The 21,115-nt window shown below is 46.8% G+C and overlaps 1 pseudogene; it reads right to left on the bottom strand.

Moving 5' to 3' along the window:
- The window catches only part of LOC138087811 (phosphatidate cytidylyltransferase, mitochondrial-like), a 38,265-nt pseudogene extending 27,121 nt beyond the window's left edge, over positions 1 to 11,144 (bottom strand).
- Between the last annotated feature and the right edge of the window lie 9,971 nt (positions 11,145 to 21,115).

The following is a 21,115-nucleotide window of genomic DNA, read 5'->3' as shown; positions in this document are numbered from 1 at the left end:
TCAAGATTGAAAGCAGCTTGAATGCTTCCTTAAAGTCTGTAAATAAATGTCCTCAGTCAGTGTTTGGAATTTATAGAGAACTCCTAGAGTCATGACATTAAAAGAGCTTGCTCCTTGGAAGGAAAGCTATGACAAACCTAGACAGTGTATTAAAAAGCAGAGACATCATTTTGTGAACGAAAGTCTGTCTAGTCAAAGCTATGGTTTTTCCAGTAGTCATGTATGGATGTGAGAGTTGGACCATAAAGAAAGCTGAGCACTGAAGAATTGATGCTTTCAAACTACGGTGTTGGAGAAGATTCTTGAGAGTCCTTTGGACTTCAACGAGATCAAACCAGTCAATCCTAAAGGAAATCAGTCCTGAATATTCATTGGAATGACTGATGCTAAAGCTGAAACTCCAATACTTTGGCCCCTTGATGAGAAGAGCTGACTCACTGGAAAAGACCCTGATGCTGGGAAACACTGAGGGCAGTAGGGGAAGGGGGCGACAGAGGATGAGATGGTTGGATGGCATCACTGACTCAATGGACATGAGTCTGAGCAAGCTCCGGGAGATGGTGAAGGACAGGGGAGCCTGGCGTGCTGCAGTCCACAGGGTCGCAAAGGGTCGGACATGCCTGAGCAACTGAGCAGCAGCAGCAGCCTGCAGTCCGCCTGACACTAAGCTGATGCCAACGACGTGCTCAGAGCCGACGACGTGCTCAGAGCCGAGGACGGCTCTGCACCTTCTCCCACAAAGTTGACTGAAGGCTCAGGTCCACCTCTCCTCACAGGGGAGCGGGGTGGGAGAAGCACCCAGACAGAGGCCCCCTCCCCACATGTTCCTCCTGGACGCAGCCCCACCATGCTGGCCCCTTGGCCTTTGCTGACAAGCAGGGAGGCTGCCGTGAGATGCTGGAAGCAACCGAGACCAAGGCTATTTCACCCGTGCTGCATGACAGCTGTGGTCACACACACACATTTTGGGTACAAGACTGAAGAGCGAGACCTTTCGCGTCTCTGTGAGCACGGTGTCTCCATGAAATCTTCTCTGTACAGGGATTCAGAGAATGAGTCAGCTGCCTCTGCAGTGTTTTCAGCATAGACTTCTTCGATTCATACTTAAAAGTGGGTAAAGAGAATATTTAAGATAGTGGTTTTCAAACTACCACTTAAGAGACAAACTACTTTTCTGAAGATGGAGTTATACACAAATCCTTAACACATTAAACAGATCACTGGGGGGCTCCTGGGGCCAAGGCTATGGTGAGGGGCCAGGCTCTGCCCTCTCAGCCTCCCCCTCCCCCTGATACCTCTGAGGAGCACAGCTGGCTTAAGGGGAAAGGAAGTTAATATTTAGATAAATAAATAGATGAATGGACAACGAGGGAGAAAGGTTTCCTTAATATGAGGAAAGGTGGAGTGGCCAAGTCACCACTTTGCACCCATCATAGTAAAGACTGTTTCCAGCAAGAATCATCAGTGGAAACTCACCCTCAGAGGGAAAGTTTGGTAAGAAATAGGATACTGGCCTGACCTTCAAATGTCTCCCCAGTTTGCTTAGACGGGAGAAAACACTGCTTATCCTCAGGGCACCAACATCACTGGTCTGCAGACTGCAAATATGTGAGCGTCATACGAGACAAAGGGAGGCTGAGGAAACATTACAAATTAAAAGATCAAAGAGATGGCATCTGAATACATTATGCGATCCCTGACGGGATCATGTACTTGAGGGTAAAATATTAGAAAGGGCACTATTGGGACAACCAACAACATTAGAAATGACGCTCATCAGTTTGATAGAAGTGATGCATCGTTGCTATTTGGCGCCTGCACTGTGGTTCTGCGAGAGGATGCCCTGTTCTTAGGAAACACACACTGAAGTAATGGGCCTGAACGGGATGTGGCACGTGTGCCCGACTCCCTGACAGCTCAGAAGAACACGCATCATGTGGCGTATTACGTGCAGAGAGGGAGCAGTGGTTCTCAAAGTGGGGTCCCTGGAGGAGCATCCGCATCACCAGGAACAGGAGAGAAATACAGACGTTGGGGCCCCGCTCCAGACCTCCCAAATCGGCTGTCTTGTCTGTCTGACAGGCCCTCCAGGGGTTTCTGCTGTCAACTTCTGAACATCACTGATACAGAGAGGATGATAAAACAAGTGTTGTGAGTCGTTTCTGGGGAAAGGGCATGGCTTTCTGGATGATTACTGAAACTTACCTGTACTCTGAAAGTGTTTCAAAATAAAAATTAACAATAACAACAACAGAGGGTTAGCCTATGTAGAGATGTGAAAAGGAAGAGACCCTGGGGGCAAGGAGGCAGATTGCAGGGTTCCTGCAGAGACCTTCACAGAAGTGCTGGGACCAGAACCTCTGTTGCCAGCGAGGGGCGGGGGGTCGGGTCGCTCGGTCTTCCAGCAACAAATCTCCTCCCGGCAGGAAGTGCAGCATGAAACCCTCTAACCTGAGTAGGAGAGCCCGGCGATCTCTATAAACAGGTCCTCTTCAGAAAAGCTTTCGGGGAGCATGAGGAAAGCCGCAGTCACAGCACTCTTCAGGTTTTGATCCAGGGCTGAGCGGAGGGCCACATCCTCATTCATCGCCACGATCTTCACCTGGAAAAGCGGGACGTTCAGAAGAAGGCTTCCTGAAGTGGGGCACTGCCCAACCTGGGGGTTACTACACGCGCTGGAGCTGTCCGAACCCTCAGCCCTGAAGATACTGCAGTGTTAGGCCAGCTGACATGGAACAGTCACTAATCTAATTCTGGAGTCTCCTGTTTTAAGCCCAAATCAGGGAACTCAGGACATAGGAAAGAAAACAAAATAAATATTTTTCTAAATGAGGAAACCACATGAGCTTTGAAAAAGAAGTCAGTACAAAATGGAATAAATGACCTTTGGGAAGTTGAGAATTTTATTTTTTAATTTCATTGTTCTTCACTTAATTTTATGGTGGACAAAGGCATTTTACTTCTTTATTCAGAACTCATCCCTGTTCTTATCTCACCTGAGCAGGCCATGCTCTATTTTGAACTGATTTGAACCTGACTAAGGAAAAAGGAAAGAAAGCTAGCTAGAAGAAACTGCTGTCTTTGACGTTCCCCGCCCATCAAGACACAAACTGCTCCAGTGTGTCTGACTGGTTGTAAAGGCTGCACTGTAGTCAACAGCATGTGCTCAAGCCCTATCTCTACCTCTCAATGCCTCTGTGACTATGGGTACTATTCTTTACCAGTAAAATGGGATTCATAACTGAACCAGGCTTACGAGGTTGCTGGGAAGATTCAGTGAGAGCCCGCAGCTGAAGGGAGCTTCCCTATGTGTCTCCTGGTGCACAGAGCACACGCTTCTTTGAGCCGGGGCCTCTCACCTTTATGAGATCAGAGTCTCCTGCAGGGCTTGTTCGAACACCCATTATTAGGCCCATCCCCAGAGACTCTGACTCGGCAGGCCTGGGTACATTTCTGCCAGGTTCCCAGGTGACGCTGATGCTGCTCCAGGGGCCGCATGTGAGCACACTGCTCTAAGTCACGAGCTTAGAACCAGAACTGCCACGTTGCTCTTTGTAGCGATTGTGCCAGTGTGCACTCCCGACACGATTGTGGACCATCATGCTGCTTCTGACTGACTTTCTAAGCAACCACTGGGTCTAGAAATCCCTCCTGAGGACACTCATGTATCTGAAACGCAGCCGCCGTCTCTGAAACATTTAGTGTTGTAACCAATCTCTCCTTGTGTTCCAGAAAGTAGGGTTTAGACTGCCTTTTATTTATCAAACACAGATCATTTCTGGCAAAATTCAGACTATACATAAAAAACACAAACAGTATGACAAACTCCAAATTAAAATTGTATTAGATAGCAAGGAAAGACTGGAATGATGTACATCCCAAAGTATAGTTTTTTCTCTGTTTTTTTTTATTAATTGTGAATAATAATATTAGAAGACTTCACTATTTTATAAATCAGGCTTAAGAAACTGACTGAAGAAAGACTGAAGGTAGGAGGAGAAGGGGATGACAGAAGATGAGATGGTTGGATGGCATTACTGACTTGATGGACATGAGTCTGAGCAAGCTCCGAGAGTTGGTGATGGACAGGGAAGTCTGCTGTGCTGCAGTCCATGGGGTCACAAGGAGTCAGACATGACTGAGCAACTGAACTGAACTGTAAAACCTGAATTCTACCTTTTACCTTTTGTCCTTATTTTTTTTTAATGGAATATTTATAACATACAAAGCTTCATATGGTACATAAGCTACTTAATTCCATATTGCCTCCTCTCTCATAATTATAAGGACTTAATGGCCCTGAATTAAGCCTTGGAGCACTTGGCTGAGTGTGGAATTATGGCAAACATCTGCAGAGAGTCAAAGCAGGGAGCAGCCCAGGAGCATGGTCCAGACTGGAGAGCCATCCCTAACAGAACACTCACTCACTGGTTTTTGGAGTCGACCAGCAATGTCTAAGTTATTCCAATTGAGGAGATCTTTGGTCAAAACACTGGTGCTAACAACTCCATATTTGATAAGCTGGAAAAGAAAAGAAATGTGCATGAAAAAGAGCAAACTGCCATATGGACCCTTGTGCAAGTGCAAAATATAAAGAACTGAATTTCTGACCAGGGCAGAAGCTTGATTTCCAAAGCCAATCAAAAACCACCTACCCTGTAAAAACACACACCTCCACAAAATCTTTTGCAATTAGTTTCCAAGACTGGAGAAGGAAATGGCAACCCACTCCAGTGTTCTTGCCTGGAGAATCCCAGGGATGGGGGAGCCTGGTGGGCTGCCATCTATGGGGTCACACAGAGTCAGACACGACTGAAGCAACTTAGCAGCAGCAGCAACAGCAGTTTTCAAGACTGTCTGTTGCCTAAGGTATTCGTGGTGCGATGACCACAGTTTTAACTCTGGCACTTGTGGTGTCAGAGGCAGAATGGCTCTTATAGGGTGTCTGGTCTTGGTCCTCAATGGACTGGAAATATCAATAAAAACACTGGTTCTGACAGACATGTGGCACAGTTCACGCTCCTCATGTGAGAAATAAGAAACCTGATGCTCAGAGAGAATAAACCATGTGCCCGAGGTGGCACCCGGCGGAGCAGAGCCAAACCAGGTCCCTGAATTTCAGTCTGGGCTCCAGTGTTGTTTCATCGCAGAGAATGAGAAATTTTCCTCAAAGTTTTCACTGACATCCTTCACATGGTGAATTTCTCTTTCACGGCTGACTATTTCAAACGCCTCTAATTACAGTGCAACATGCAAACATAAAGCCTCTTTATCGGCTCTGAACACACACAACTATGGTCAAGCTCACTTCAGTAGTAATTTGCACAAACCCTGAATGCAGTTGCTCCCGGTTACAAAACCCCATTTGCTTCAACAGATATCTTCAGACTCACTTCACTGAACTTCAGTATCCAAGCAGCCTTCGCAGGCTGCAAATATCTAAAAAGTAGCTAAAGAATTTCAATTAAAAAGTACAGTCCCTCTGGCACACAGTTACACCCAAACATTTGGTTACTGGAGCCTGTAATACTGTTTGAAACTACTAATTAGAGGTCGGCTCAGCATAACATTAATAATGGAGAAAGCATAGAGCTCCGAGCTCCATGACTAGCGTTGACGTGCAGGGCTGGGCTGAATGACCGTCTTCCCCCAACTCCGGCCACCACACTGCAGAGCCCTTCTTGCCGCAGGAGCCTAACAGCTGGGAGGCAGGACCGGACGGCAACCAGAAAAGCAAACGTCCGGCCCAAAGGCGATGCAGACATCACCAACCACAGCGCTCATCTCTGCCTCACTCAGAGAGGCCTGCAAAATCCTTCTCAAGTTGGTACTCCAGCCTCCTGCCTTTCGAAGTGTGGTCCACCGCCTAGCAGCATCAGCGTCACAGATCCTCAGGTGACCCGTCTGCCCAGGGAAGGGTGACAGCCCTGAGCTCTCGGGGGCCTGGTGCAGTGCAGGCACAGCAGTCACCCTCTGCCTGGCTGACTCTAGGAGGCCCGACTTAGTTCCCACTGGTCCTCTCACACTGGGGTCATGCCGGGTTCCTGGCCGTCCTCTTAGAGCCTGGACTCCTCATCAGAATGACTACTGGGCAGGGTCCCCACAGTCAGACAACCCTCCGCTGGGATCCGGGGTGCTCATCTGCCCTCCAACATCTGTCATCAAATTCCGCCCAACTGGTGGCACCGAGGGGTTCCTCCCACTGGGCACCACAGGCTTCCAATTACCTACGATCCCCTCTTCACTTCCAACTTCTCCCTGGGAGTGTGTGCCTCTCCGTATAAATAAGATTAATTTCCACCCTGATCCACAATGGGTCTGCCCATCCCTCCCACTGACCAAACCAGTGGTTCTCAAGGTGTGCTCTAGACGGGCAGCATCAGCATCATTTGAAAGCTTGTTAGAAATGCACATCCAGGGGGCAGGAGAAGGTGGGGAAAACTGAGAGAGAAGCACTGAAATATACACCATCATGTGTACAAGAGATAGCTAACGGGGAGTGGCTGTTCAACACAGGGAGCTCACCTGATGCTCGGCAACAGCTCAGAGGGGTGGGGTGGGGTGGGCAGTATGTTCAAGATGGAGGGGACATACGTATACCCATGGCTAATTCATGCTGATGCATGGCAGAAACCAACACATCAGTGTAAAGCAATTATCCTCCAATTAAAAACAAATAAAGAAATAAAGAAATGCAAATCCTTGCTGCTAAGAGAGTAAACCTTAAAAGTTCTCATCACCAGAAAAAGAAAACCAACTATGTCTGGTGATGGGTGTTAATTAGACTCACTGGTTATCAGCCCACAGTAAGATCAACCATTCCGCCACACACCTGAAACCAGCACAGTGTTACAGGACAATCACCTCTCAACGTGTGCAACAGGCAAATCCTCACACCCTGTCCCAGACCCACTGATTCAGGAACTCCGGGGGTGGGACCCACCATCCGCGCGCCCGACAGGCGCTCCGGGGGCTCCTGAGGCACGCTGCAACTTGGGACCAAGAGACATTTGCTGTTGTTCAGTCTCTAAGCCGTGTCTGACTCTTTGTGACCCCATGGACTGCAGCACATCAGGCTTCCCTGTCCTTTACTGTCTCCTGAAATTTGACTCCAGAGTCAAACTCATGTCCATCCAGTCGGTGATGCAGTCTATCCATCTCATCCTCTGCCGCCCCCTGTTTTTCCCAGCCAAAAAACATTTGGCCAAAGGCAACAAATAAAACACAGTCACATTCATCACCTTCATCTGGCAAAAGTGTGAGCAGTTCCTGACGATAAGAACACATATTTAGCTGGGATTCTAAGAATAAAGGTTAATAGCCACCGAAGTTAAGACAGAGGCCCGAAGTCACTCACCTTCCCGTCACACATAATCACTGGTGCAGTGATTATTCTGGACAGCAGTGAGAATCCTTGGTCCCAATACTCTTTTTTTTTTTAGTCGCTCAGTTGTGTCCGACTCTTTGTGACCCCATGGACTATACAGTCCATGGAATTCTTCAGGCCAGAATACTGGCATGGGTAGCCTTTCCCTTGTCCAGGGGATCTTCTGAACCCAGGTCTCCCACACTGCAGGAGGATTCTTAACCATCTGAGCCACAAGGGAAGCCCAATACTGAAGTGGGTAGCCTATCCCTTCTCCAGGGGATCTTCCCGACCCAGGAATGGAACTGGGGTCTCCTGCATTGCAGGCAGATTCTTTACCAGCCCAATACTTTAAGAGTAACGGTTACAATTTTTCTTCAGGTTCTTTGAATGCCATGCGACAGGGTCTCAACTGTGAACACGAAGTTCCACATGAGATTCTAGGAGGTGAAGAAAAGAGGATTTTTAGTTTTAACTCCTAGAAAGACAGCGAGACAGAGTTGAAAGCTCTAAGACTCCACGTTGCTGTGATTAACAGCAGACTCGGGGTCAGAAACTTAAGCAAACCTCTGGAACCAGGTTGAGCTTCATTTTTGTCAACTCGCATAACAGTAACGCTGACTGAAGTAATGTTCCAGCCCTCTTTTAAATACTTTCTGTATTATACATACAGTAACTTTTTATTCTCAAAACAATCCTACAAGGTAGATACCATTATAATCATATTTCTATAGGAAAGGAAACCATGGCGCAGAGTAAGCTCCCTGCCCAAGGACACACAGTTAATGAATGACAGACACAGTCTGGCTCCAAATTCTGGGCTAGACCACTTTGCTACACTGTCTTCCATCTAATTCTACTTAAATGTGCTCCACTTTCCTTCAGATCAGATAACACCATGTGGACAAGCTCTATAAAGCATTATGCAAAGGGCAAAAAGTTAATTTCACCCATGAGCCAACCTCTCCCTGATCATCTATGATGAGCTCTGATGGGTCCTGAGATAGAGGTAAAGAGCTCAAAGTCAACTGGGGGAAAAAGACAGATTATTAGTGAAAGGACTTGCTAGGGGAATTTCACTCAGAATGGGGTCACAGAAGAAGGAGGAATTTTCCTATAAGACGACACTCTTTAAGACTCTGGTAAGTCTGAGTCTTCAAGAATGCACAACAGTTAAGCAGATTTGGTGAAGTGTTAGGCAAGCCCTGAGGAAAGGGGTCAGGGGAGTCCTGTTAGATGAAAACACTCTTGTGGAGGAGACGAGAGCTGGGCATGTTCTGGGTGCTGCGTCTAGGTTGGTAGGACTGGATGGGATGCAGGTATAGAGTGGTGGGAGATGGACCAAAGAGGGAGACTGGCTGCCACGGTAAGAAATGCTCCCGCAGCAGAAAGGGAGGGCAGACAAAGGGTGCACCGCCAACACGGGGCTGCCTGCCAGTAACCAGGGCACCGAGGCAGGGACGCAACTGGACAGACGCAGGTGCTGGAATCTACTTGTGAACTTGCAGGGAACGAGGGTGAGGGAAAAGGAAAGACCTTTTCTTGGAGGGAATTCCAGGTCTGCTCAAAGGAAAAGCTTCACAGGAAAATGAAGAGATGACTATAGAATCAGGATGCTCTGAGTTTCCTACAAACTAGTGGTGATAGTTAAGAATTTGAGTGGACATGTTTTTAAAAATTTTCATGTTAATGTATGTTGGAAGAAAATAACCTATTATAATCTATAATTTCCTGTGTGCCCCAAATGTATCATTTCTCATATGTTGTCAATTTAAAGAACAGTTCAGTTCAGTTCAGTCACTCAGTCGTGTCCGACTCTTTGCGACCCCATGAACTGCAGCACGCCAGGTTTCCCTGTCCATCACCAACTCCTGGAGCTTGCTCAAACTCATGTCCATCGAGTCAGTGATGCCATCCAACCATCTCATTCTCTGTCGCCCCCTTCTCCTCCCGCCTTCAATCTTTCCCAGCATCAGGGTCTTTTCCAATGAGTCAGTTCTTCACATCAGATGGCCAAAGTATTGGAGCTTCAGCTTCAGTATTAGTCCTTCCAATGAATATTCAGGATTGATTTTCTTTAGGATTGACTGGTTGGATCTCCTTGCAGTCCAAGGGACTCTCAAGAGTCTTCTCCAACACCACAGTTCAAAAGCATCAATTCTTCGGTGCTCAGCTTTCTTTGTAGTCCAACTCTCACATCCATACGACTACTGGAAAAACCACAGCTTTGACTAGACAGACCTTTGTTGGCAAAGTAATGTCTATGCTTTTTAATATACTGTCTAGGCTGGTCATAGCTTTTCTTCCAAGGAGCAAGTGTCTTTTAATTTCACGGCTGCAGTCATCATCTGCAGTGATTTTGGAACCCAAGAAAATAAAGCCTGTCCCTCTTTCTATTGTTTCTCCATCAATTTGCCATGAAGTGATGGGACTGAATGCTATGATCTTCCTTTTTTGAATGCTGAGTTTTAAGCCAGCTTTTCACCCTCCTCTTTCACCTTCATCAAGAGGCTCTTTAGTTCCTCTTTGCCTTCTGCCATAAGGGTGGTGTCATCTGCATATCTGAGGTTATTTATATTACTCCCGGCAATCTTGATTCCAGCTTGTGCTTCATCTGGCCTGGCATTTCACATGATGTACTCTGCATATAAGTTAAATAAGCAGGGTGACAATATACAGCCTAGACATACTCCTTTCCCAATTTTGAATCAGTTGTTACATGTTTGATTCTAACTGTTGCCTCTTGACTTGCATACAGGTTTCAGATTTAGTTAGTGCAAGTGCAAAGTTGCTCAGTCCTATCAGTCTTTGTGACTTGCCATGGACTGTAGCCTGTCAGGCTCCTCTGTCCATGGAACACCCCAGGCCAGGATTCTGGATTGGGTACCTGTTCCCTTCTCCAAGGGATCCCAACCCAGAGACTGAACCAAAGACTCTGGCATTGCAGGCTATTTCTTTACTGTCTGAGCCACCAGGGAAGCCCAAGAATACTGGAGTGGGAAGCCTATCCCTTTTCCAGGGGATCTCCAAGAGCCAGGAATCAAACCGGGGTCTCCTGCATTGCAGACAGATTCTTTACCAGCTGAGCTACCAGGGAAGCCCTTGCTATTTGTTAAAGTCACTGCAAGTGCCCTAACTCTACCGTCCGTCCATCAGCTTCCCAAAGTTAGGAGAACCACTTTGTATTTTTTCCTACAGCCAGAGACATAACCCTCAAGCTTGGCTGCGAGACAGAATCACCTGGGACTGGGAAGTTTTTTAAATTCCTAAAGCCCGGGCTCATCCCAGACTAATCAAATCTGAATCTCTGCAACTGGAACCCAGATTATCAGTTTTTTTGTTTGTTTGTTTTAAGCTTTCCAGTAAACTCGAGAACACTGAACGAGGACCTGGCCACTTTTTTTTTTTTTTTTTTTTTTCCGTCTTGCACCAGCTCTTCCCTCCACATAATTGCATCTCCCGCTCTTGGATCCAAGCGGACTCCCACGTGTCCTTCGAAGCGCAGCTCACGCTGCCGCTCTGCTAAGAGCCCTTTCGTAGGGTTTGTATCGGGACTTTGCGCGTTGATACCGGGATGCGCAGAGCGGCCCGGCAGCTCCAGGGCTCGGGAGGGACCGAAGGCAAAGGGACCTCCCGGGCTCACCTTCTGGTCTGAGCTGGGCCCCGCCTGGCGGTACACCCCCGAGCCGTAGGCGAAAGCCAGGCTCAGCTCCTCGGGGAAGTGAGACAGGATCTTGCGGAAGGCCACCCCCGAGCTCTGCAGCGCCTGCAGCGCCATGGGGCCGGGGTCACCCAGGGCCCCCCGGAGGACAGCGGGAGGGACCGGGAACCCGCTCGGGGTGTGACAGGAAAGCCGGGGACTCGCCCGGACGGAAGAAGGCTGGGGCCGGGGGGCAAGGTGAGGGGGGCTCGCAAGGACTCGGGGCGGCAGTTCATTCAGACACGAAGTCTGTCAGACACGAAATCAGTCAGTCAGGCGGGAAGCAACCGGGACACAACCGAGTACGCAGCGTCCTGCCGCTCAGGAGGCCACGCGGACCACGCCCCCTGCGCGCACACGTGCTCTGAAGGCGGAAGAGCAAGAGCAGGCGCCCTCCCGCGAGTGGGGACGCCAGGCCTCTGCAGAGCCCCCTGGTGGTCGGAGGAGCGCGTTGCAGGCTGGCCGGCTGGGATTATGATTTGGACATGGGAACGGGAGAGTGACTGCTGATTGAACTGCCTTTGAGCCTTAAAAGGCTTGTTTGAGGCTTGTTCTCGCCTCAAACCTCATTTTCATAAATGACTATGAAATCACGTGTATAGTATTGCAGAAGATCTTTTGGATGAGGTGAAATTCACATAACGTAAACTTGTACGCTTTACAATTTAGTGCATTTATTGCGTTCACAATGTTATGCAACCGTTGCTTCTATTCAGCTCTGAAACTGCAGAAGGTTTTGAAGCTTTAGGGAAACACAAGTAAGGTTAAAATCACCCCCAAAGCCCACCATCCAGACACTATCACTGTTAAGATTTGGCTGTGCTTTCTTCCCATTAAAATCGTCTCCAAATTCTATGATGGGTAGGAAAGTGCTTCATAAGTAGTAAAACAAACAACCCTCCCCCCCCCCTCGAAAAAAAAACCCACACCAAGGTTCTCTGATATTTGTATTTAATTTTAAAGGTGAGGAAGAGTCTTTTCCCCTTTGCCTTATGGATTCAGCTCACCAAGGGGCACATGAAATGCAGTTTCTTATGGAAATGGGATCCTAGTAAGAGCTCACCTCTTCGTGAATAATTAGAGAAACTTGTGGGGCTTCCCTGGTGGCTCAGTGGTTACAGAATCTGCCTGCCAATGCAGGAGGCACAGGAGATGTGGGTTCGAACCCTGGGTCAGGAAGATCCCCTAGAGGAGGAAATGGCAACCCACTCCAGCATTCTTGCCGAGAAAATTCCATGGACAGAGAAGCCTGGCGGGCTACAGTCCACGGGGTCTCAAAGAGTTGAACAGGACAGAGCGACAGAATAACACACACACACACACACACACACACACACACACACGCACACACAGAAACTTGCTCCGGGACTCGGGGCCCTTCAGGATGTAGTCTGAATTCCTGGACAGGGACTTTTCAGATATGCTTCCCTCCTCCCCTGATGAGCCCGGCCTCTCAAGGATAACAGAAGTAGTAACGGCTAAATTGGGGTTTGGCTAAACGCCGTTGATGCGTTTCTCTGCATTTTCCATTGCGTTCCTTCTACAGCCTTGTGGGAGGAGGTGACGCCTTCATTTCGCAGATGAAGCAGCCAAGCGTTCCAGCAAGCAACGTGCTGGGCATCACGTCAGCCTCAGCAAACCGGAATGAAAATCCGACTCCGTGTCCTCCAGTCCTGCTCGGCCCTTGAAGGGCTTTGGGCAGGGACTCGTCAGGCTCAAACCTCGGCCTGGACCGGAATGGAGGGAGACGGGCAGGGAGACCCCTTAGGAAGCTGTTACCAGAGCTCCGGGTGCCTGAAGTTGCCTGGCCTGGGGTGACAGAGGCAAGAATAGGGTGAATTCAGCCAGGAAAAAGGTGACTGGGATTCAAACACGGCCTCACGCCCTGCGGTGAGTGCTGGGCTGTGAGGTGAGGAACAGGGCTGCCGCCTTGCAGGGACTGGGGGGACGCAGGACGGAGGAGCCAACCCGGCCCCACCGCGCAGGGGCGAGGCTGCGCGCCCAGGGCCCCGCAGGACCGAAGGCGGAGTCTACAAGTTAGAACCCGCCGGACGATGATAATCGGTGACGCTTGTTTCTGTTCTATTCTCAAGCTCTCTCTGTGCTTTCCTCTTCATTCCAAAGACCCCTGGGGCAGGTTCTCTCTTAGACCATCCTTGTTCACAAAAGGAGACAGGCCACTTGAGAGGAGAAGCAAATCTCCCCACGCCCCACAGTGAGGGCTTTCATTTTAAAATGAAAGCATACAAAATAAAAGCATGCAATGGATACTTTTTTTGTAATTTGCTTTTTTTTCCTTTAAAACATCAGTGACAACTTTTCATGTCAGAATATCTCATTCCAATTATTAGCAAAATTTTCTAAAATATGGATATGCCAGCATTGTTTAAACATATTCATGATGATGGAAATAGATTATTTCTATATTTTTGTACGTGCAAACTACACTACAGTGAACATTCTTGTACACAGACCTTGGATATGTGTTAAATCTTGCTAAAAAGTAGATTTTGTGAAGGGAACTTGTTGGGTCAAGTGTCAGGACATTAACAAGTCCCCTCCAAAAAACTGGACCAATTCACACTCCCACCAAATGGGCTTCAGCTCTGGATATAAATAAAGATTCTGCAATGTTGCTGCATTTTTCTCCTTTGTGGGCTTTCACACATAATTATCAGTAATTTTCATTTTCATAAACACTTTCCTTCCTGATACTGCAAAATCACCAGCTGGAAAGTTCCATCACGTTCCTGTGTGCATTTCGCCTCTCTCCAGAAAGAGGAAGAAGCCATGGAGCCAGAACACCTTCATTTTCTTCAGCAGAAATCTCCCTCCTCCTAGCAGCTCATCCACTTCTCTTTAAATGACTGTGGCTTGCTAAGTTAGAAGCTATTAAAAAGCCCCAGTGTTCCATACAATCACTTTAGGGTTCTATTGGAACTCTTATACCAAGGAAATAAAAGTGTTAGAGAGCCATTTAAAAATACAGATAAATGCCACTTGATTTGACTGAACGTTGGGCCTAGTTTTTCTGATTCATCTGGCTGTTGGCTTTGTACTCCTTAACAATGACCTTGTCAGGCTAGGTTTCACCAGGAGGATGTTTGCCTATTTCATTTTGTAAAAAGGCCCGTGAAATCTCTATAACTTTTATGCCTTGGTTTTTCTTATAATCAGTGTTTAAGTCAAGGACATAAAATGTTTGGGAAAAGAAAATCCGAGTTCTGTGATCCTTATGATTAATCCTATTTTCAGCTGATCTACTGATGGAACTGGAGGAGAGGGGTCTTGATGACTGGGTCCTCAGAGGTGGTCACCCTGCCACATCCATCCCTTCTCAGCTGACTGACGTGTCCTAAGTGGGCCCGACTAACGGCATCTTTAGTGCCTCTTTAGCCTCTGATCAGAGGTGCTGAGGTACCATCTGGGCCCCAGTAGTTAAGAGCTGTGTGGCCTTGAGCCAGGCAGCTGAGCTCTCTGTACCTTCATTTCCTCATCTGTAGAATGGGCATATGGATGTGACCCACCTTATAGGATTGTTGGAACGGCCAATGAAACAGTATCCAGGAAGCACTGAACAAGCACTCGGTAGTGTTCTGCATTGTGCTGAATTCTTAAGAGACGGAGTACAAGAGGAATTAAGAAGTATAATTATACCTAATATCTTTATGGCACTTAGCATTTCAAGCAAAGAACTTTTCCAGACATAGCTTTATTTAAGGCTTAAAACAAATCCTGGGAAATGAGTGGTTACTAGTCCAATTTTACAGATGGATAAACTGCTGTGCAGAAAAATGATTTGCTTGAAGTTGCAGGACTAATGCCAGTCCCTGTGAATACAGTGCCAAGTCTAATTCTTTTCATCTTGTACCATAAAAAGAACACAAACCATTTATTTTCCCAAGGGATTCATTCATTCATTCTCCCATTGAAATCTTTCTCTTCCTTTACCTTCAGCTCAAATATCACCCCCTTCTGATCAGAAGTAATTGTTCTGTCCTCTGTGCTCTTATATAACCCTTTACTCATAGCTTTAAGCTTGTAGCTCTCCAGCCCTGGTATTAAATTTCAAATGTGTCTATCAAAAACAGTTACAAAAGCCTTGGGGACTCTGGTGCCTGGTCCCCTGCGGAAGGGACCAGGGTCCCCCAATCCAGGTGTACCCTCATGAAGTTTCCATAAAAACTCCTGCGTCCAAAGACCGGGGCACCCTCTGGGCTGGAAGAGTTTGAAAAAGTCACCCGCTGTGCAACTCTCACGCCAGTGGGATTCCCCGCTGCAGCCTCCTTGCACAGAGCCGTTGCCCCACCTAGGAACCACAGCGTCCTCAGCGGAGCAGTCTGCCAGGACTTGGCATGGGTCTTGAGGGTGAATGGTAAGGGAAAAGAATTTCTGAGACATAAACCTTGGAGTGTTTCTTCTAGCACATTCCCCTGGAGTCAACAACCTAGGAATACTTTCTTTAGGTCTCTGACTGGGGGACTGAGTAACCTGAGCAGGGCAGGAAGCAGTGCTCTTGCCTTGTGGACATTTCTTGTAACAACAGCTTGGAAACTGGTGGTAAGAACTGGTGCTGAAGCTGAAGCTCCAATACTTTGGCCATCTGATGCAAAGAGCTGACTCAGTGGAAAAGACCCTGAGGCTGGGAAAAATTGTGGGCAAGATGAGAAGGGGACAACAGAGGATGAGATGGTTGGATGGCCTCCCTGACTCAGTGGACATGAGTTTCAGCAAACTCAGGGAGATTGTGAAGGACTGGGAAGCCTGGGGTGCTGCACTTCATGGGGTCTGGAAGAGTCAGACACAACTGAGCAACTGAATGACAAAAGTGCGTAGCCACGAAGGGACCTGAACCTGGTGAGGAGTGACCTCAGGGAACTGAGTGACTAAGCGTGCACACATGCACATGTATATCCCCTCCCTTTTGAGCCTCCCTCCACCCATCACACCCCACTCCAATAATCTTAATGGTAGTTTCATTTACTTAATAAATGCCAGATCCTGTGCTAGGCATTTGATATACAGTATCTTATTTAACCTAAGGCATACAATGTTCTGTGTTTACAATGGTTAAATAATTTCTAACCGGCTGTCTGGGGAGGCCTTACAAATAGCTGTGAAAAGAAGAGAAGCGAAAAGCAAAGGAGAAAAGGAAAGATATACGCATCTGAATGCAGAGTTCCAAAGAATAGCAAGAAGAGAAAAGAAAGCCTTCCACAGCGATCAATGCAAAGAAATCGAGGAAAACAACAGAATGGGAAAGACTAGAGATCTCTTCAAGAAAATTAGAGATACCAAGGGAACATTTCATGCAAAGATGGGCTCAATAAAAGACAGAAATGGTATGGACCTAACAGAAGCAGAAGATATTAAGAAGAGGTGGCAAGAATACACAGAAGAACTGTACAAAAAAGACCTTCACGACCAAGAAAATCACGATGGTGTGGTCACTGACCTAGAGCCAGACAATCCTGGAATGTGAAGTCAAGTGGGCCTTAGGAAGCATCACTACGAACAAAGCTAGTGGAGATGATGGAATTCCAGTGGAGCTATTTAAAATCCTAAAAGATGATGCTACAAAAGTGCTGCACTCAATATGCCAGCAAGTTTGGAAAACTCAGCAGTGGCCACAGGACTGGAAAAGGTCAGTTTTCATTCCAATCTCAAAGAAAGGCAATGCCAAAGAATGCTCAAACTACCACACAATTGCACTCATCTCACACGCTAGTGAAGTAATGCTCACAATTCTCCAAGCCAGGCTTCAGTAATACGTGAACCATGAACTTCCAGATGTTCAAGCTGGATTTAGAAAAGGCAGAGGAACCAGAGATCAAATTGCCAACATCCGCTGGATCATGGAAAAAGCAAGAGAGTTCCAGAAAAACATCTATTTCTGCTTTATTGACTATGCCAAAGCCTTTGACTATGTGGATCACAATAAACTGTGGAAAATTCTGAAAGTAATGGAAATACCAGACTACCTGATCTGCCTCTTGAGAAACCTATATGCAGGTCAGGAAACAACAGTTAGAACTGGACATGGAACAACAGACTAGTTCCAAATAGGAAAAGGAGTACGTCAAGGCTGTATATTGTCACCCTGCTTATTTAACTTCTATGCAGAGTACATCATGAGAAACGCTGGGCTGGAAGAAGCACAAGCTGGAATCAAGATTGCCAGGAGAAATATCAATAACCTCAGATATGCAGATGACACCACCCTTATGGCAGAAAGTGAAGAAGAACTAAAGAGCCTCTTGATGAAAGTGAAAGAGGAGAGAAAAAAAGTTGGCTTAAAGCTCAACATTCACAAGATGAAGATCATGGCATCTGGTCACATCACTTCATGGGAAATAGATGGGGAAACAGTGGAAACAGTGTCAGACTTTATTTTTTGGGGCTCCAAAATCACTGCAGATGGTGACTGCAGCCATGAAATTAAAAGATGCTTACTCCTTGGAAGAAAAGTTATGACCAACCTAGATAGCATATTCAAAAGCAGAGACATTACTTTGCCGACTAAGGTGCGTCTAATCAAGGCTATGGTTTTTCCTGTGGTCATGTATGGATGTGAGAGTTGGACTGTGAAGAAAGCTGAGTGCCGAAGAATTGATGCTTTTGAACTGTAGTGTTGGAGAAGACTCTTGAGAGTCCCTTGGACTGCAAGGAGATCCAACCAGTCCATTTTAAAGGAGATCATCCATGGGTGTCCTTTGCAAGGAATGATGCTAAAGCTGAAACTCCAGTACTTTGCCCACCTGATGCAAAGAGTTGATTCACTGGAAAAGACTCTGATGCTGGGAGGGATTGGGGGCAGGAGGAGAAGGGGACGACAGAGGATGAGATGGCTGGATGGCATCACTGACTCGATGGACGCAGTCTGAGTGAACTCTGGGAGTTGGTGATCGACAGGGAAGCCTGGTGTGCTGTGATTCATGGGGTCTCAAAGAGTCGGATACGACTGAGCAACTGAACTGATTGAACTGTCTCACCACTAAGGACATATTTTTATGAGTTTCTTGTGATGAATTCATTCAACACATATTTTGTGAGGTTGTGTGTGTTTGTGTGTGTATGTGCCAAGTACTGTCTGGACCTTGGGTCTATAACAGCTAAAAGAATACACAAGGTCTCTGCCTTCTTAAAATGTATCAATACTATAGTTACCCCCCTGTGGCAACTTGAAATAAGTTCTATCACAAACTGCATTTATAAACTGTGACTCTATTTCTTTATCTGTAGAACCCCTGGCGTAAGAGTACGGCCACACGATTAGCTATTCAGTGAAGGACTTCTGGGCCTTCCCTAGTGGCTCAGACAGGAAAAAATTCTCCTGCAAGGCAGGAGACTCAGATTCCATCGCTGAGCCAGCAACATCCCTGGAGAAGGGAATGGTAACCCATTCCAGTATTCTTGCCTGGAGTATCCCATAGACAGAAGATCTTAGCAAGCTACAGTCCATGGGGTCACAAGAGTCGGACATGACAGAGTGGTTACGCACACACACAGGCTGCAGAAAGAAAAAACAACACACACACACTCAGTAATTTTCCAAAGGCAATTTCTCTGTAAACAATGAGGAAACAGCTGAGGGGAAAGGAAGATTTGAGTGGTTTTCTCTTTAAATCTCCTATGCCTTAGGAAGCGCAGCAGAGAACCTAACTTTTCATAATGTCAAAGACAAAAACCCACATAATCCCAGGTAATCAGTCACTCCTGATTAAACCTTCAGGAGACTCTTAGGAGTTGGGGCGGCAACCAAAGAGCAATGAGTCTTGATTTTCAGCAACAGAAGGACTAAACCCCATAAATAAGGTTTTGCTTGGAAGCTAGGTGAGAAGGTGGACTGGTTAGAGAGGAGCAGAGCAGATGGCAGATGCCAAGGATAATGAAAGATGAGGACTCTTTCACTGGCCAGCAGACATGGAGACCAAGCTCTGTAGCCATCTATCCATCCATCAACCCATTCATTATCCATCTCTCCATTCATCAGTTCAACACTTACCGCCCAAGCACATGTGTTATACACAAGAGTGAACAGAAAGAGTCCTCTTCAAGGAGGTCTCAGGTGGAGCTTCCAGGTACAGTTGTACAGGGTGTACACTGCGTAACTTCAGGGGGCACTCTTTACAACCTTGTCTCTTGTGAGTTGTGCAGTGTATAACCTGGGCAGCTATACCACAGTCTAGAGAGGAAGAGAAACAAGTAAATGGACCATTATGGCACCATAGTTAAGGTAAGTAGGGAGGGAGACTGCAGGAGCAGAGACCAGGGGTATGTAAGTCATTGGCCAGGGAGGTGGATTTCACACAAAGCTTCCTGGAGAGAGTGGGGCTGAAACTGACCCCTTGGACTTCCTGGTGGTCCAGTGGCTAAGACCCCACAGTCCCAGTGTAGGGGGCTTGGGTTCCATCCCTGGTCAGGGATCTGTAGATCCCATAGGCTGCAACTAAAGATCCCATGTGCCACAACTGAGATCGGCCACAGCCAACTAACTAAATAAATAAAAATAAAAAATTAACTGAGCTTTGTGGGAAAATGGGAGTTAGCCAGGGAAAGATGTGGGAGAAAATGGTCCAAGCAGAGGGAAGAGCATTTGAAGAGCCCTGGAGGCAAGAAAAAGCTTGATACGTTCGAGGATCTATGAGTAGTTTATGTGGTTGGAATGAGGAATGGGGCAAGGAATATGGAAGATGAGTTTAGAGAGGTTGGTGGGGGCCACATCCCAGGGGTTCTTGTAGGGCCAGCTAAGATGCATGGACTTTATCCTGAGGCCAGTGAGGACCAATTGAAGGAGGGCGTGACACGGTCAGAGTTGCTCTTTAGAATAATCATTCTGGCCGCCGTGTGGAAGGTGGGTTGGAAGGGGGCCAGACAGGAAGCATGGAGTTTAGCAGGGGGCTGGGACATCATCCAAGATGAGAGGGCACAAGGTAAGGTCGTGGCAGAAGGGAATGGGGATGAAATGAGACAGGAGGTAGCACTGTCAGAATCTAGTGACTGGCTGGAAAACAGAGAGGCTAGCAGTAGAGAGATTGGGGCCATTACTGAGCTGAACAGGGGTGTGAGGACTGAGATGGTGAGTTGAGTCTGAGGTACCTGTGGGACCCATGGGTGTTGGTGAAGGTAACATATACCCTGATGCTTGGGAGGGTGATGGAGGCATCCTTAAACCCCACAGTCCTTGGAGGTGATCGTCTAGGGCCTTATGAGGAACAAGGGGAAAAGAAGAGCTAGACTAGAACTCCAAGAAGCACTGAATCTAAGGGACACGCTGCGATCAGGACGGGAGACTGAGGACAGCGACCCCGTTTTGTTCTTCCTGCGCCTCATGGGTTTCCAAGTTTGGCTTTAGCTATGGTACAGTGGGGTTGGGTGACCCATGAGCTCTTAAAACATTCATCACTGCACCCAACGACTGGCATAGAGCCTGGAAAATAGAAGGCTTCATCTGATGTGGGTTGGAAAAAAAAAAGATTGAATGAATAAATTAAGAAGTGTAACTATAAAGAACGAAGACTTTCAAAGTGATATACCAATATTTATATATAACAAATATATCCCAAATCCTGTTGTTCCCTGCAAAGTGATCTCCTTAATGAATAATTACCTCCACGGAGGAAAAGGCTTTTAAATTAAACCTACAAAGGGAGTTCCCTGGTGGCCTAGTGGTTAGGATTCAGAGCTGGCACTGCCATGTGGCCAGGGTTAAATTCCTGGTCAAGAACTGAAATCTTATAAACTGCATGGCATGGCCAAAGTATGTAGAAAAATAAAGGTATCCCAGAAAGAAAGATAACACATAGAGAAAGATCTATACGTTTGACTAAATGAAAGTAAAAAAAAACGTGACTTTAAAAACCATTCTAAAAAAAAAAACAAAAAAAAAAAATAAAAACCATTCAAGATTGAAAACAGTGACAAATTAGGGAAAACGACAAGACATCCAAAGGGTTGGCTTCCTTACTATGTAAGCATTCCTTAGAAAAAAGAAAAAAGAAAAAGCTAAATATTTCAGTATGAAAAATATGCCAAAGTTATAAATAGGC

This window comes from Capricornis sumatraensis, chromosome 10 (genome assembly GCF_032405125.1).
Source record: "Capricornis sumatraensis isolate serow.1 chromosome 10, serow.2, whole genome shotgun sequence".
In the NCBI taxonomy this organism is placed as follows: Eukaryota; Metazoa; Chordata; class Mammalia; order Artiodactyla; family Bovidae; genus Capricornis; species Capricornis sumatraensis.
This window is presented reverse-complemented; position numbering and strand designations above follow the sequence as displayed.